At 40.5% G+C, this 15,000-nt stretch overlaps 1 protein-coding gene across 4 annotated transcripts in view; it reads left to right on the top strand.

Moving 5' to 3' along the window:
- Window positions 1–15,000, top strand: part of LOC135222591 (beta-1,4-glucuronyltransferase 1-like) — a 122,080-nt gene that overhangs the window by 21,957 nt on the left and 85,123 nt on the right. For 3 of the 4 annotated variants that reach the window (XM_064260674.1, XM_064260677.1, XM_064260676.1), the window contains exon 2: window positions 2,098–2,135. The exons of the other annotated variant lie outside the window; for it this stretch is intronic. The gene's annotated coding sequence lies outside the window, so the exon portion shown is untranslated. The remainder of the gene's footprint in view (window positions 1–2,097; window positions 2,136–15,000) is intronic. 4 annotated transcript variants of the gene reach the window in all.

The raw sequence follows: 15,000 nt of genomic DNA, 5'->3' as shown, positions 1-15,000 counted from the left end.
TCTAATATTTAAACTGTTTTTCCCAATAGTCCTTCCGTCATCTGTCCTTTCCGTTTAGTTAAGTAATGGAACACCCCACTAATCCTTACATCCTTCCCTATCCATCAACTTTCATGCAATAGAATAGTTATTCCTCTCACCCAGATATACCTTACACACTCTGGTCATGGGGCTGATCACATTGTCACTACAGCAGTCCCATCCAATCCTGGTATTTGCCAATTCATTCTCTACCCTTTGAATTGCCTTTCTTATGTCCTCGGCAGTTACTTTCACAAGCAGTTCTCACAAATTAACCTTTCCCGCTCTTGCTCAATATATATAGCCTGCTTCTCTTTTTTGTGGACAGCATCCTCCCAATGACATCTTTTCCTAGATACATGTATTCATTATATTGATCTAGTAATATTTCCCTGTAAAGCAAATCATCATCCTTATAGTTCTTGCTTACCCTCCTCCTTGCATTGTTATTCATTTTTGTCTCTTACTTTCTGACTCTTCAGTAAATCCTTCTGTATATTCGTATTTCTTCTTTCATGAAGTTGCACCTCGTGTTTCCTCTTCATGTTTTCATTTTCCCTTCTTCCTCTCTCATACCCACAAACACTGCCAAGTGGCCCTATGTATAGCCTCGTCTGGGAAGAATTTGACATAATTCTTCTGAACTCCTCATTGCAACTTGCGAGGTGCAGTTTCATGAAGGAACAGATCATCTACAAACATACGTAAGCTTTGGATGGAGGAGTCTAAAAGAAAGAGAGAGAAAAATGAGTAACAGAGCAAGGAAGGCTGGCTGGAACTCTAGGGATAATAAGTTGTTTTACAGGGAAATATTTTTAGACCAATATTATGAACAAGTGCTTCTAGGGAAAGATGTCACTGGGAGGATGACACGACGTTCTCTTCACTCTCCGAACTCCGTCTCTGCCGACAGTGAATCTCTCTCTCTCTCTCTCTCTCTCTCTCTCTCTCTCTCTCTCTCTCTCTCTCTCTCTCTTCGTCGCCTGTCTTTCTATTTTAGTCATTTAGCAGAGACTGCGGCTCTCCCAAATTAATATCACTCGCATTAACTTCCATTGCTGGCCCATATGCATTCAGTGGGTTCACTGGTACAACCTTTTCTCCAGTTCCTGACTCTACAAGCGCTACTCCTTCCTGGCTCTGCTCTTCGCAATATCAGTGCTACACTTTTTGTACTTCCTACTCTTGCACAGGCTACTTGTACCATTCTATTTTATTTTACATTTATCATTTCAAATGACTGGTAATTAATTATTGTAATCGTTATTTTTAATGCTAAATGGCATGGTTATTTTTATGAATAATCTGCCAAGCAGCGAAGCCTATGTTTCTGTTTTCTGTTTCAGTGTGTGTGTCTGTCTTTTAGATTATTACATGTAAACTGGCAAATGGATCTGGTCTAAATTAAGCGAAAGTTTTTTTTTTTTCACTTTTTTCTTGAGTGGTCATCTGAAATATTTTGTGGAGATCTGTTAAGACGGTTTTCGCCATAAAAACTATAAGAGTCTTCACCAGCAGCAGCTCAAAAATCATCATGTGGAGGGAGCCACCCACGCAGGGGCGTCATTTGGGGTGACTTTGAGGGGCAACTGCCCCCTAAGACTCAACATCCCCTTCCCCCCCTAAGCCTCAACTTTCCTCCCTCACCCCCCAAGCCCCTAGAAGTAACAGCATGTTTTCTTTTTAAATGTGCAATCATAAATATATGAAATTTCTCGGAAATATTACGTTTCTTGATCCTTGTCTATCTACTATAATAGCTACCAGTGATGATGAGTTACCTTGCTCATGTGGCTTCAAAAAACATATAATAGCTCAAAAAAAAAAAAGCTTATTAGGTCTGCTTCGCTCCCAAACTGTCTTTGCCCTCCCTCCCCCACAAAAATCTGAATTGACGCCCCTGCGTGACCCACCCAGTTGCAAGTTTCCTACAAATGTCATGAAAATCGGCTCCTCTGATCTTGGGATGACTTATTGCAGTGAAAACAAACACACAGACTTGGGTGAAAGCAGATGTGCTCATGATGCAATTGTTCGAAGAGCATCGATGAATAATTCTTTTTTTCTCCATTTTAGGAACCAAATAAACCGAGAGTTCCAGCACCACAGATTTTGTAAGTAGATTTAATAATGTTAATCTTAATTACAATATATTTATGAGTCCATTTATTAACTGTGATTAATATTGGCTGAGGAATGCTTTGCTCGAAATGCATTTATTATGATCAGAAGTAGTAAGAGTTGTCATGTTCTCTACGATGGCAGTGATGTCAGTTGTAACATTTATTTGTCCATTCTCTTCAACAAGGGACTACTTCACAAAATGTACAAATTGATAGGTACCTGAATTAAGAATGGCATGAATGATCGATGTTAAATCGCAATGCTGTGACAAGCACTTTTTCCGTTTGTACAGTGCTGCACATGACTGAGGTTATTGCATTTTTCCTTTTTGGTGCATATATATATAGCTGAGAGATAGCGGCATTTTCCCCTTTTGTACAAAGCTGTATATAGCTGAGAAATAGTGGCATTTTTATCTGTGGTTCAGAGATTGTGGTATAGTGTTCCTTTCATACACTGCTGAGTAAAGTTGAGAAATAGTGGCGTTTTTGTCTGTACTTTAGAGATTGTGGCATATTGTTCCTTTCGTACACTGCTGAATATAGTTGACAAATAGTGGCATTTTTTCCCTTTTGTACACCTGAGAGATTGTGGCAATATTTTAGTTTGATACACTTCCGCATGTAGTCGAGAGATGTGGCATTTTTCCTTCTGTAATAGTTGCTAGAGATTGATTCCCAGGGAATCTGATCCTCAGCAGGAACAGCCAAACAATCGCTTTGGTCAACATCTTTAACACACTAGGTCATTCACTGCTATATCAGTGGTTTCACTAAGATGCTGAATCCTTGTTCACGAACATACCTCTTAATGAAACCATTGACATAGCAGTGAATGAAATGTATAAGGATGTGAACCCTTTCAGAGATCTGCCTAAGAATAGGTTCAAGACACTTTTTGAGGCAACATGTAAAGAAACGTAGTTCATGTTGTATCTACAAGTAGTTGGGGTAGCAGCGGGAAGCCCAGTTTCATGTATTTTTGCTCATTTGGAGGGAAAGTGGTTGGAGGATTGCCGTCATATTTTAAAGCTTTGCTTTACATATAAACGATTTGTGGATGATACTATTTTAATTTTTGAAAATGAGCACCAAATGATAGTTTTCTTCATTACCTAAATTACCTAAATAGCGACTTAAAAATATCAAATTGACTTTAGATAGGTGAATAACAAGATGACATTTTTAGATATTTTCATAGACAAATCCGAGAGTTTATCTCTGTTTACAGGAAACCCACTTTTTCAGGGTTAGGCTTGAGTTTTTTTCAGTCACTGTCCAAACATTTTTAAACTCAGTTCATACAGGGCTTATAATTTATGCTCCAATTTCACTTTGTTTCAAGAAGAGATAGAATTCTTGGTAAAATGTTTCACCAGTAATGGTTACCCTACCAATTTGGTCATTAAACAGATTAGGCTATTTCTGGAAAACGGTTGCAGTCGTAAAGTGCCAGTTGTTACTATAGCTACGAGATTATGGCATTTTTGCCATTTATACACTGCTTCATATAAGTGAGAGACAGGAATATTTTCCTTTTTTTGTTCACTTTGCAGAAAGTTCAAAGATTGTCACATTTTCCCTTTTGTACACTGCTGTATAAAGTTGGAATATTGTAGTATATTTACTTTTTTGTACAGGGCTAAGAGCTGAGAGACTGGGATTTTTTTCCCTTTTTTTGTTAAATCTTTTAGTTCAAATAATGTGGCATTTTTCTCTTTTGTACACTATGCATACAGTTGAGAGAGAGAGAGTGATATTTTTTCCATTTGTACACTGCGGCTTGTAGATGAGAGATTATGGTATTTTCCCCTTTGTATATTACAGAACATAGTTGAGAGATTGTGGCATTTGTTTCCCTTTTGTTCACTACTGCATAGAGCTAAGAGATTATGGCATCTTTTCCTTTTTATTCACTGCCACTTAGAGCTAAAAAATTATGGCATCTTTTCCTTCTTATTCACTGCTGCATAGAACTAAGAGACTATGGCATCTTTTCCTTCTTATTCACTGCTGCATAGAACTAAGAGACTATGGCATCTTTTCCTTCTTATTCACTGCTGCATAGAGCTAAGAGACTATGGCATCTTTTCCTTCTTATTCACTGCTGCAAAGAGCTAAGAGATTATGGCATCTTTTCCTTCTTATTCACTGCCGCATAGAGCTAAGAGATTATATATGCCGTTTTCTTCCTTCTTGTACACTGGTTCATATAGCTCAGAAACTATGGCATCCATTCCATTTTGTACACTTCTGTAACTAGCTAAGAGATTGTGGCATTTTCCCCTTTTGTTCGCTGTTGCAAATTCCTAAGAGACTGTGCCATTTTTCCATTTTGTACACTGCTGCACATAGCTAAAAGATGGTTCCATATTTCCCTTTTTGTACACTTCTAGTCATAGCTAATAGTGTGGCATTTGTCCCTCGTGTACGCTGCTGCATATAGCTAAGAGATTGTGACAGTTTTTCTTTCATGTGCACTGGTACATGTAGTGAGTAATTTTGACATTTTTTCCTTTTTTGTAAACTGCTGTATGTAATTGAGAGATTGTGACATTTTTCTTTCTTGTGCATGCTGCATGTAGCTAAGAGGTTGTGGCATTTTTCCTTTAATACACTGCTTTGTGTAGCTAAGAGAGTTTGACATTTTTTCCTTCCTGTACACTGCTGCATGTAGCTGAGAGATTGTGGCATTTTGCCTTCTTGTATAATGCTGCAGGTAGCTGAGAGATTGTGGCATTTTGCCTTCTTGTATAATGCTGCATGTAGCTGAGAGATTGTGGCATTTTGCCTTCTTGTATAATGCTGCATGTAGCTGAGAGATTGTGGCATTTTGCCTTCTTGTATAATGCTGCAGGTAGCTGAGAGATTGTGGCATTTTTTCTTTTGTACTTTGCTGCATGCAGCTGAGAGAATGTAGCATTTTTGCCCGCTTTTATAATGCTGCATGTAGCTGAGAGATTGTGCCATATCTCTCTCTTATACACTACTGCACTGCATATAGTTGAACAATTTCTGTTTTCCCATCTTGTATTATAATGCATGTAGTTGAGAGATTGTGGCCTTTTTCCCTCCTGTACGTTGTTCCATTTTGTAGATTGCTCCAAATTGCCAATAGATTATGGCATATTTTCCTTTTTGCAAAGTGCTGCATATTACTAAAAGATTGTGGTATTTTTCCTGTTGTTCACAGTTGCATATACCAAAGAGATTGTGTAATTATTTCCATTTTGTATACTGCTGCACATACGTAGCTAAAAGATGGTGGCATACTTTCCTTTTTGTACACTCCTAGACAGCTAAGACATCGTGACATTTTTCTCTTTTGTACACTACTGCATATAGACAAGAGATTGTGGCATATTTTCTCTCGCCTAAACCGTTACATGTAGCCAAGAGATTGTGACATTTTTTCCCCTATTGTACATGCTGCATATTTGAGAGATCGCGGCATTTTCGCCCCTTTTTCATTGCTGGAGCTGAGAGATTGCAGCATTTTCCCCTTTTGTTCACTACTGCATGAAGCCTGTAGATTGTGGCATTTTTTCCCTCTTGTATACTGCTGCATGTAGTTAAGGGATTGTAGCATTTCATGTAGATGAAAGATTGTGGCATTTCTCTCCTTCTGTTGTATGCTGCATGTAGCTGAGAGATTGTCACCCTTTTTCCTTTTTATACACTGCTGGATGTAGCTGAGAGATTGTTGCATTTGTTCATTCTTATACACTGCTGCATGTAGCTGAGAGATTGTTGCATATTTTCCTCTGTACATTTCTGCATGCAGCTAAGAGATTGAGGCATTTTTTCCTCTTGTACACTGCTGCATTTATCTGAGAGATTGTGGCAGTTCTCACTCATATACACTGCTGCATGTAGCTTAGAGAATATGATATCTTTCCTTCCTTTACACTGCTGCATGAAACTGAGGGATTGTGGCATTTTAAAAATTTTGTACACTTGCATACATCTGAGAGATTGTGGCATATTCCTCTCTTGAAAATTGTTGTATGTAGCTTAGAGATTTTAATATTTTTCTTCTCCTGAACAGTGCTACATGTAGCTGAGAGAGAACACTGCTACATGTAGCTGAGAGATTGTGCCATTTTAACACTTATACACTGCTGCATGTAGCTGAGAGATTTTGGTTTTTCCCTCTTGGACACTGCTGCAAGTAGCTGAGAAATGGATTGTAGGATTGTTTGCCCTCTTATACAATGCTGCATGTACAACCTGAGAGATTGTGCCGTTTTTGCCATCCTCTATACTAATAAACATAGTGAGAGATTGTAGCATTTATTGTCATCTTTTCCGGTGCTACATGTATGTTAGAGATTGTGGGATTTTTCCCTTATTGACACTGCTCCATTTAGATGAGAAGTTGTGGCAATTTTCCTTATGTATACTGCTGCACAAAGCTGAGAGATTGTGTCATTATTTCCCCTCTTATACTGTGGTGCAGATAGGTGAGAGTTTTGTGTTTTTCCCTCTTTGTGCACTGCTGAATGCAAGATTGTGGCATATTTCTGTCTTGGACACTGTTGCGTGTACTATGCTGCTTGTAGCTGACCGACTTTAGCTTTTTCTCTTCATTTACACTGCTACATGTTGCTGAGAGATTTGGGTATTTTTCCGTTTGGACACATCTGCATGTAGCTGTGAAATTTTGGCATTATTCCTCTTATACACAGGTGTACATAGCTGAGAGATTATGGTATTATTTCCTCTGTACACTTCTCTGCAGCTGGGAAATTGGTGCATTTTTCCCTCTTTGTACACAGTTGCATGTAGCTAAGAGATTGTGACCTGTATGCCCTCTTGTACATTGCTAAATATATCTGAGAAAATGTGGCAGTTTCCCTTCTGTACACTGTGCATGTAGCTGAGAGATTGTTGCATTTTTTCCTTTGTACACTTCTGAATGTAGCTGAGAGAGTGTTGCATTTTTATATATGTAACTTACCCAGTAATAACTTAGCTTAGAGTTTCTATTCAATGGCAGATCGAAGTTTGAAATTAGCGGTAGCAATTCTTTTGTTTTTAAGTAGGTGACAAGGCCCTGCCCACTTTCGGGCTAAGAGAGAGGAACAACTCAGTCAACTGCTCAATTTGTTTCTGCCTCTTGTTAAGTTCACTCCTGGTGTTGACTAAGCTCTTGGTTTTTTGGATTTTGTTTTTTCTTCGCCTTGGTGAGGTATTTTTGGTAGCCTTTCGGCATTATTGTTGACTTTTCATTTTTTTGTGATGTTTAATTACGGATTTGACTGTTTAGCTAGGTTAGATGTGTCTTGACACTAACACTTCTTGTTTCTAGTATTCTAGCAAAGGCTGTAATACCCAGATGACTAAAGTGACTTATGATTTCTGCACCCTCTGCATGGATTGCAGGGGCCTGGTTTGTAATATTAATTTGACCTGTAAAGAGTGTATGGATTGGACAGAACAGAAGTGGAAAACCTTAACCCTCATTTAGCAAAATTAGAAAAGGATTGTAAGAGGAAGGCAGCTGCTAAAGCCGGTAGTAAGCTAGCTTCTAGCCAACCAGGCCTTAACTCATATTGCTAGTAATATAAATGTGACTCTATCTTCCCCTTTACTCATTCTTGTTACTCCTGGATTTGTTCATTTACAGAGACCACATACTCCTTTTCCTTGCTCCCACATTTCCGAACCCGATCGTTTTGCCAGCCTTGAAAGTAAGTTTGACCAAAGGTTGAATATAGTGGTTAATACAGTGACCCAAATAGGGGCATTGATGTGAGTCCTTATGGACAAATTTGAGAAAAGTGGAAGTTTTAGGGCAAGTGTAGTGAGAGTGGAAGAGGTAATTGCTCGTCCCACTGATTCTCCTAGGTGAAGGTCACTGCCATACTCCCCTTTACCTTGGAGAAAGCATACTGGAGGCCCAAAGGAGGTCAGTGGGGTCTGGCAACGGGCAGCCACCCCTCCGAACAAGAGGGGTTCATGGTGCTTTCCTGACGAGTTGCACCCCCTAACAAGGTCTTCTGTCAGGGATCTGTTTCCTCAGCTGCCCAGCAAAAAGGTGGTGGGAACCTTCCTTGAACCCTCATTCTTCCTGCAGCAAGTTTTGGATGAGTGCTCATGCTCTCGCTTGAAGCGCCCTGATTCAGCCAAGCTTTGGGATGATTCAGAGCACCCCTAAGCAGCCAATTGCCTTAATTCTTCTGAGAACCCTGATAAGAGCTCTGGAGTGGGCGTAGACCCTTCGTTGGTTCTATTGCAATGCCAACCTGATGATATTTTGCTACTACTTCAAAGACCTCTGGCTCCTTCACCACCTTCTGCAGATCCATGTCTTTAGATGAAGAGGATTCGGATAAGTTAAGACATCTACACTTTATAATTCCTTGTGTAGCTTTTTATTGGACAATTTTCCGGATTTTTTCTTGCCTGCATCTCCTTCTCCAGTATCATCCTTTATGGTGAGTAACCAGCCATTGGACTCCTTCAAGCTTCTGAAGATGATGGATGCTCTTGTTGTCGTTGAAGAAAGCTCTGCAAGAAATGGAAAACTGGGTTTCAGAAAAGAGAGAGCAGGGTAAGACCTGCTTAAGTATCCTGCTTTCTCGTCTGGCTTGCCGAAATTACTAGTTGTATGTGATGGGAGAAGCCCCCTTCCTTGGTGTGGCTGCCTCCTCCCAGGGAACTTTTCAGGTCTTATTGATTTAGTTCGTAGGTCCTCTCTTTCTTCTGCAAAGGTATTATTCTCATCCATGTAAATGGACCGTCTGCTTAAAAGCCTGTTTAAGTCCTTTGAAGTACTGAGCGTCCTTGACTGGTGCATCAGACTGCTGGCTAAGAAAGTTCAAGACCCAGTTATTTTGGAAGATTGCGTATCGATCTTTCGAACCTGAATAATTTTCTCTCTTGTGCCGATAAGGAGTAAGAGATGATTCGCAGGAGCTGGCCGGGCCATATACAACAGGAGTGCTCAAGAAAAGAGAAGTGTGGATCTCTTTCATTTTCAAGGATGTGACAACCTCACAGAATTCAGCACTTGAATAAACAACATTTATTCCCACAGGAGACTATAAGTGAGATTGCTTCTCAGGCACATAAGAAATCCACACAGGATTTATTGACCTAATCTACTAAATGTCATAGGATTGGCCCTCCACCTCCACGAAATTGTCATCTCCGCTTTAACCACGCCCATTCTGTGGCTCCAGGCAAAGATCACAGTTCTGTCTTAGAAAACATCCTCGAACTTGGTCTTTCACAAGTGAAAGCCACATCCTCCATGCTTGAGTAGGGGCCAGGCTCCATCTCTTCTGGCAGGAATGGAGCAAAAGGCAATCAGAGCAATGGGTAGTGAATGTGCTGAAGGATAGTTATTCAATCCCCTTCAAGAAGAGGCCTCCCTTGTCCAACAATCCCGTCGTCTTGGCAGTTTACTTCATTGGCTCAGAAAGACATCAGCCCTTGCAAAAGAAGTTGCTTCTCTAATCATCAAGGGAGCCATAGAGATGGTCAGGAACATCGGATTGAAGGGCTTCTACAACTGATTCGAAGGTGTCAGGAGGATGGTGACCCGTACTAGATGTGAGTGCTTTGAACGTCTATGTAGAGAAAATGAAGTTTTGCATAGAGACTACGCAGTCAGTTCATATGTCTTATCAGTCAAGGAGACTGAATGGTCTCACTAGACATGCATTATACATACTTTCACGTTCCCATTCATGTAGATTCGATGAAATATCTCAGGTTTGTGCATCAAGAGCAAGTTTTTCAGTTAAAAGCACCATGTTTCAGGCTATCGACTGCCCCACAGGTATCCTTTGCAGATTGGCTATATCTAACAGGAGTCAAGATCTCTCTCTACCTGGATGACTGGCTACTTCGCTCCCTGACGAAGGAAACTTGCATGGAGGACTTACAGAAAAATTTACTACTTGAAAAATTTACTACTAACTCAGGAATTAGCTTTGTTACTGAATCTACTAAAGCAACAACTGAATTCCACTCAGAATATTCGTTATTTGGGGATTCAGATAAATTCTCAGACTTTTTAGGCTTCTCCATCCCCCAAAAAGGTGGAAAATTGTCTGCAAAAGATAGACCAGTTTCTTTCCCTTCGCTCTTGCTCTGCCATGCAGTGGATGAGCCTCCTAGGCACTCTAGCCTTGTTGGAACAATTTGTGAGACTTGGAAGGCTTCATGTCAGACCACTGCAATTTTACATAAAGGCCTACTGGGATCAAAAAGTACACCAAGACCTTCATCTCTTTTGATAACCCTGGAAATAAAGGAGGACTTGCGTTGGTGAAGATCAGAAGACAAATTGATGGAAGGGAAGTCACTACTCCCACTGAACCCATACCTAGACTTCTTTTCTGATGCATCACAGCTACGTTGGGGAACCATTCTGGCAAATCAGGAGGTGTCAGGGAGGTGATCAATGGAAGAGAAGGAGCTCCACATTAAACTGAAGGAGTTGAAGGCAGCATTCTTCAGACTTCAACACTTTGCAATGCCATTATGCAAGTGGACAGTAAGAGTTTATGCACACAACCATTGCACTTGCATACATAAAGTTTCTGGGGAGTGGGGAGTGGTTTTGACTTACTCTTTTTCCCTCTGTGAGGTAGCAAGGGAACTGCTGTGGTGGATGGACCAGAATCAGATGGTATTGATCACTCACTTCATTCGCAGAAATAGCAGTCTTTTGGCAGACGAACAAAGTCGTCGGAAACAGGTCCTCCCGACCTTGGACAGGCTGGTCTGCAACAGTCTATGGAAATTATGGGGAAGAGTGACCATAGACTTATTTGCGATGTGGAGAAATCATTGTTTACCTCTATACTGGCATCCCTATCCCGATCCATCAGCATGGGCGCCGAATGCGATGATTCAAAATTGGTCGAATCTGAATGTATATGCATTTCCCCCATTCACGATGATAAGGGAGATTCTGTGGAAATTCCAGTCTCATCAGAATGCGAGAATGATGCTCATTGCTCCCTTCTGGCAGCAGGAGGAGTGACATCCTAGACCTATTGACAGACATCCCAAGACTCCTGCCTACCATTCCAAGTCTGCTCAGACAGCCCCACTTCAGGAGGCTCCACCGAAGCCTATCTACTCTGGGCTTAACAGGCTTTCAACTGTCAACAAGTGTATCTGAGCGAAAGATTTTTTGAGAGCTGCAGTGGAAGCAATCACCAGATGTAAAGAAAATCATCAAACAGAGTTTGCCAAGCAAAGTGGAGAGTGTTTAGACCAGAGCAGAAGATCCAACATCCCTTCCCACACAACTGTTCCTCAGATAGCGGATTTTCTGTATTTACGATAGTCAAGGGGATTGTCACCGTTTGATTGTTAAAGGATACAGAGAAATGTTCAGCTCTGTATTCCGACATAGAGGCCTGGATATTTGTAATTATCAAGACCTCTCTGATCTTATTAAGTCTGTCAACATTTCATAATCGAAGAAGGAAACTTCTTTCACTTGGAATTTGGATGTGGTTCTGAAATGGTTGGCTGGCCCTAGTTTTGAACCACTTTGTTTTACTTCACTTAGGACCTAACGAGGAAGATTATTTTCTTAATAACTCTAGCGACAATGATAAGAATAAGCGAGTTTCACGTTTTCGATAAAAGAGTAGAATTTTCTGGATGAAACGCATTATATTCTCTTTTGCTGGACTTTCTAGCAAAAAACGAGAATCCTTTGCAACCTTGGTCTCGTTCTTTCCCTATTAAAAATGTAACTGATTTGGTTGTTCTGGAGGAGGAAGATAGGGTACATTACCCAGTGAGATTCATGATAGGCCATTGTATCCAGTGAGAACCCTCAGATACTATTTACAAAGAATGGTTAAAATTAGTTTTTGATAATCTGTGGTGTTTGGTAAAAACAATCCTTTCAGATCCATGTCTAAGAACGCAATATAATTTTTCCTAAGGGATCTCATTTTAGAGGCTCAATCTCAGTTAGCTGAAGAGGATTTGTCAGCCCTGAAGGTTAAAGCACATGATGTCAGGGTAGTTGCGTCCTTGGTAGTGTTAAGACATAATCTTCCCTCTCCTCGATACTTCAAACAACATACTGGAGGTGTAAATCAGTGTTTGCCATTCATTATTTATGGGATGTGGAGACAGTTTATGGAAAGTGTAGTACCTTAGGACCTGTGTCTGTAGCTGGCGAAGTGTTTGGTAAGGAAGTGTAGGAAGCGTTCCTTCCTGTAGCCTACCTCTTGCCTTGAAATAATGGTGTTGAGTCATCAGGGAGGTACAAGTATACCTGCAGTACCCACTAGTTTTTTTTATATTGGGTAGTGGTCAAATGTTTTTAAAATTTTTTTATATAGGTGACTGCGTTGTTCTGGTTTGTTATTTTGCAGTACTAAGCCCCGGGCAGGGACAATTATATATGCTTTGTTAGCCTCTGGTATTGACCTTCGCCCTGCCGCTGTACGTTGACATGAGCGCCAACCAGACACAGTATCTACTTGCAGTAGCTCTCTCAACAGATGAGGAAATAACAAGCATTGATTCAGTCCTAGTCATATTTTTATTTATTTATTTTTTTTTTTCGTTTTAGGTCACTATGTAGTCCTTGTTTCCCGTAATTATTGGTTAAGTTACATATATAAAAATGACATTTTTATGTTAAAATAAAATTTTATATGTACTTACCTAGTAATTAAGTATGGAACCTGCCCTACTCTCAGCATATGGACTTGTAGCATTAACAAATTGAGTGACTGGCTGAGTTGTACCTCTCCCTTACTCCAAAATTGGGCAGGGCCTTGTCACCTACTTAAAAACAAAAGAATTGCTACTGCTAATTTCAAAATTGAAACTGCTGTCGAATAGAAACTCTTAGCCTGGTATCAATTACTGGGTAAGTATATATGAAATTTCATTTTATTAAAAAAATGTAATTTCTTCTTATGTACAGTTCTGCATGTAACTGTGAGATTGTGGGATTTGTTTCTATAATACACTGCTGCATGTAGCTGCGAGATTTGGGCATTTTTTCATTTTGTACACTGCTGCATGTAACTGAGAGACTGAGACATATTTTCCTGTTGTACGTGGTTCATGTATCTTAGAGATTGTAATATATTTCCATCTTGTCTTCATGTAGCAGAGAGATTGAAGCATTTTCCCTCTTGTACACTACTTCATGTAGCAGAGAGATTGTGGCATTTCCCCTCTTGTACACTACTTCATGTAGCAGAGAGATTGTGGCATTTCCCCTCTTGTACACTGCTTCATGTAGCAGAGAGATTGTGGCATTTCCCCTCTTGTACACTGCTTCATGTAGCAGAGAGATTGTGGCATATCCCCTTTGACTACTTCATGTAGCAGAGAGATTGTGGCATTTCCCCTCTTGTACACTACTTCATGTTAGCAGAAGATTGTGGCATGGCTCCTTTACACTAAGCATCGTAGCAGAGAGATTGTGGCATTTCCCCTCTTGTACACTGCTTCATGTAGCAGAGAGATTGTGGCATATCCCCTCTTGATACACCCCTACTCTTCATTAGCAGAGAGATTGGGCATTTCCCCTCTTGTCCACTGCTTCATGTAGCAGAGAGATTGTTGCATTTCCCCTCTTGTACATGCTTATGCAGCAGAGGAGATTGGGTCCTTTTCCCCTCTTTGTACACTACTTCATGCAGCAGAACGATTGTGGCATTTTCCCTCTTGTACCTTGTACACTACTTCATGTAGCAGGAGAGATTGTGGCATTTCCCCTCTTGTACCAATACTTTCATTGTAGCAGAGAGAATTGTGGCATTTGTCCCCGCCTGTACACTGCTTCATGCAGCAGAGAGATTGTGGCATATCCCCTCTTGTACACTGCTTCATGCAGCAGAGAGATTGTGGCATATCCCCTCTTGTACACTGCTTCATGCAGCAGAGAGATTGTGGCATTTCCCTTCTTGTACACTGCTTCATGTAGCAGAGAGATTGTGGCATTTCCCCTCTTGTACACTGCTTCATGTAGCAGAGAGATTGTGGCATTTCCCCTCCTGTACACTGCTTCATGTAGCAGAGAGATTGTGGCATTTTCTATTGTAACTGTCATTGCTTCATGCAGCAGAGAGATTGTGGCATATCCCCTCTTGTACACTGCTTCATGCAGCAGAGAGATTGTGGCATTTCCCCTCTTGTACACTGCTTCATGTAGCAGAGAGATTGTTGCCATTTTCCTCTTGTATACAGCTTCATGTAGCAGAGAGATTGTGGCATTTCCCCTCCTGTACACTGCTTCATGTAGCAGAGAGATTGTGGCATTTTCCCTCTTGTACACTGCTTCATGTAGCAGAGAGATTGTGGCATTTTCCCTCTTGTACACTGCTTCATGTAGCAGAGAGATTGTGGCATTCCCTCTTGTACACTGATTCATGTAGTAGAGAGATTCGGGTATTTTTTCGAAGGTCCGAAAGATATGTTGAAAGTTCTAGTAGTTGTTAACTGTGAAGGGCGTTTTTTAGAAAACAGTAAAGGTGGAGTATTAATCCTTGTTTGTTTATTATTACTGATCTCAATACCTTTTTGCCCTCTCGATGTGGGACCACTTTTACGTGGTGAGGGGGCTCTTGAACCCCATCAATTAATTCTCGGGTTTGAGTCCCAAAGTCTCATTAAGTAATTATTTGGAGTAATATTGTGGAATTTTCCACGTTTTGTAAAATTTATTGGATCTGACAAATAGGAAAAGATATCATAGCTCGGAGTGGGTTTATGTGTGAAGCTAAATAGTGGGAACTGTGGTGGGACTATCAATTGCCAAATAATGTTCGGACCTGAGAGTTATCAGGCGGAACTATTCTGCAGGACTGACCACAGATTCCAGGGGGGACTGGTTCTGGGTATAGGACTC

This window comes from Macrobrachium nipponense, chromosome 8, assembly GCF_015104395.2.
Source record: "Macrobrachium nipponense isolate FS-2020 chromosome 8, ASM1510439v2, whole genome shotgun sequence".
In the NCBI taxonomy this organism is placed as follows: domain Eukaryota; kingdom Metazoa; phylum Arthropoda; class Malacostraca; order Decapoda; family Palaemonidae; genus Macrobrachium; species Macrobrachium nipponense.
This window is presented reverse-complemented; position numbering and strand designations above follow the sequence as displayed.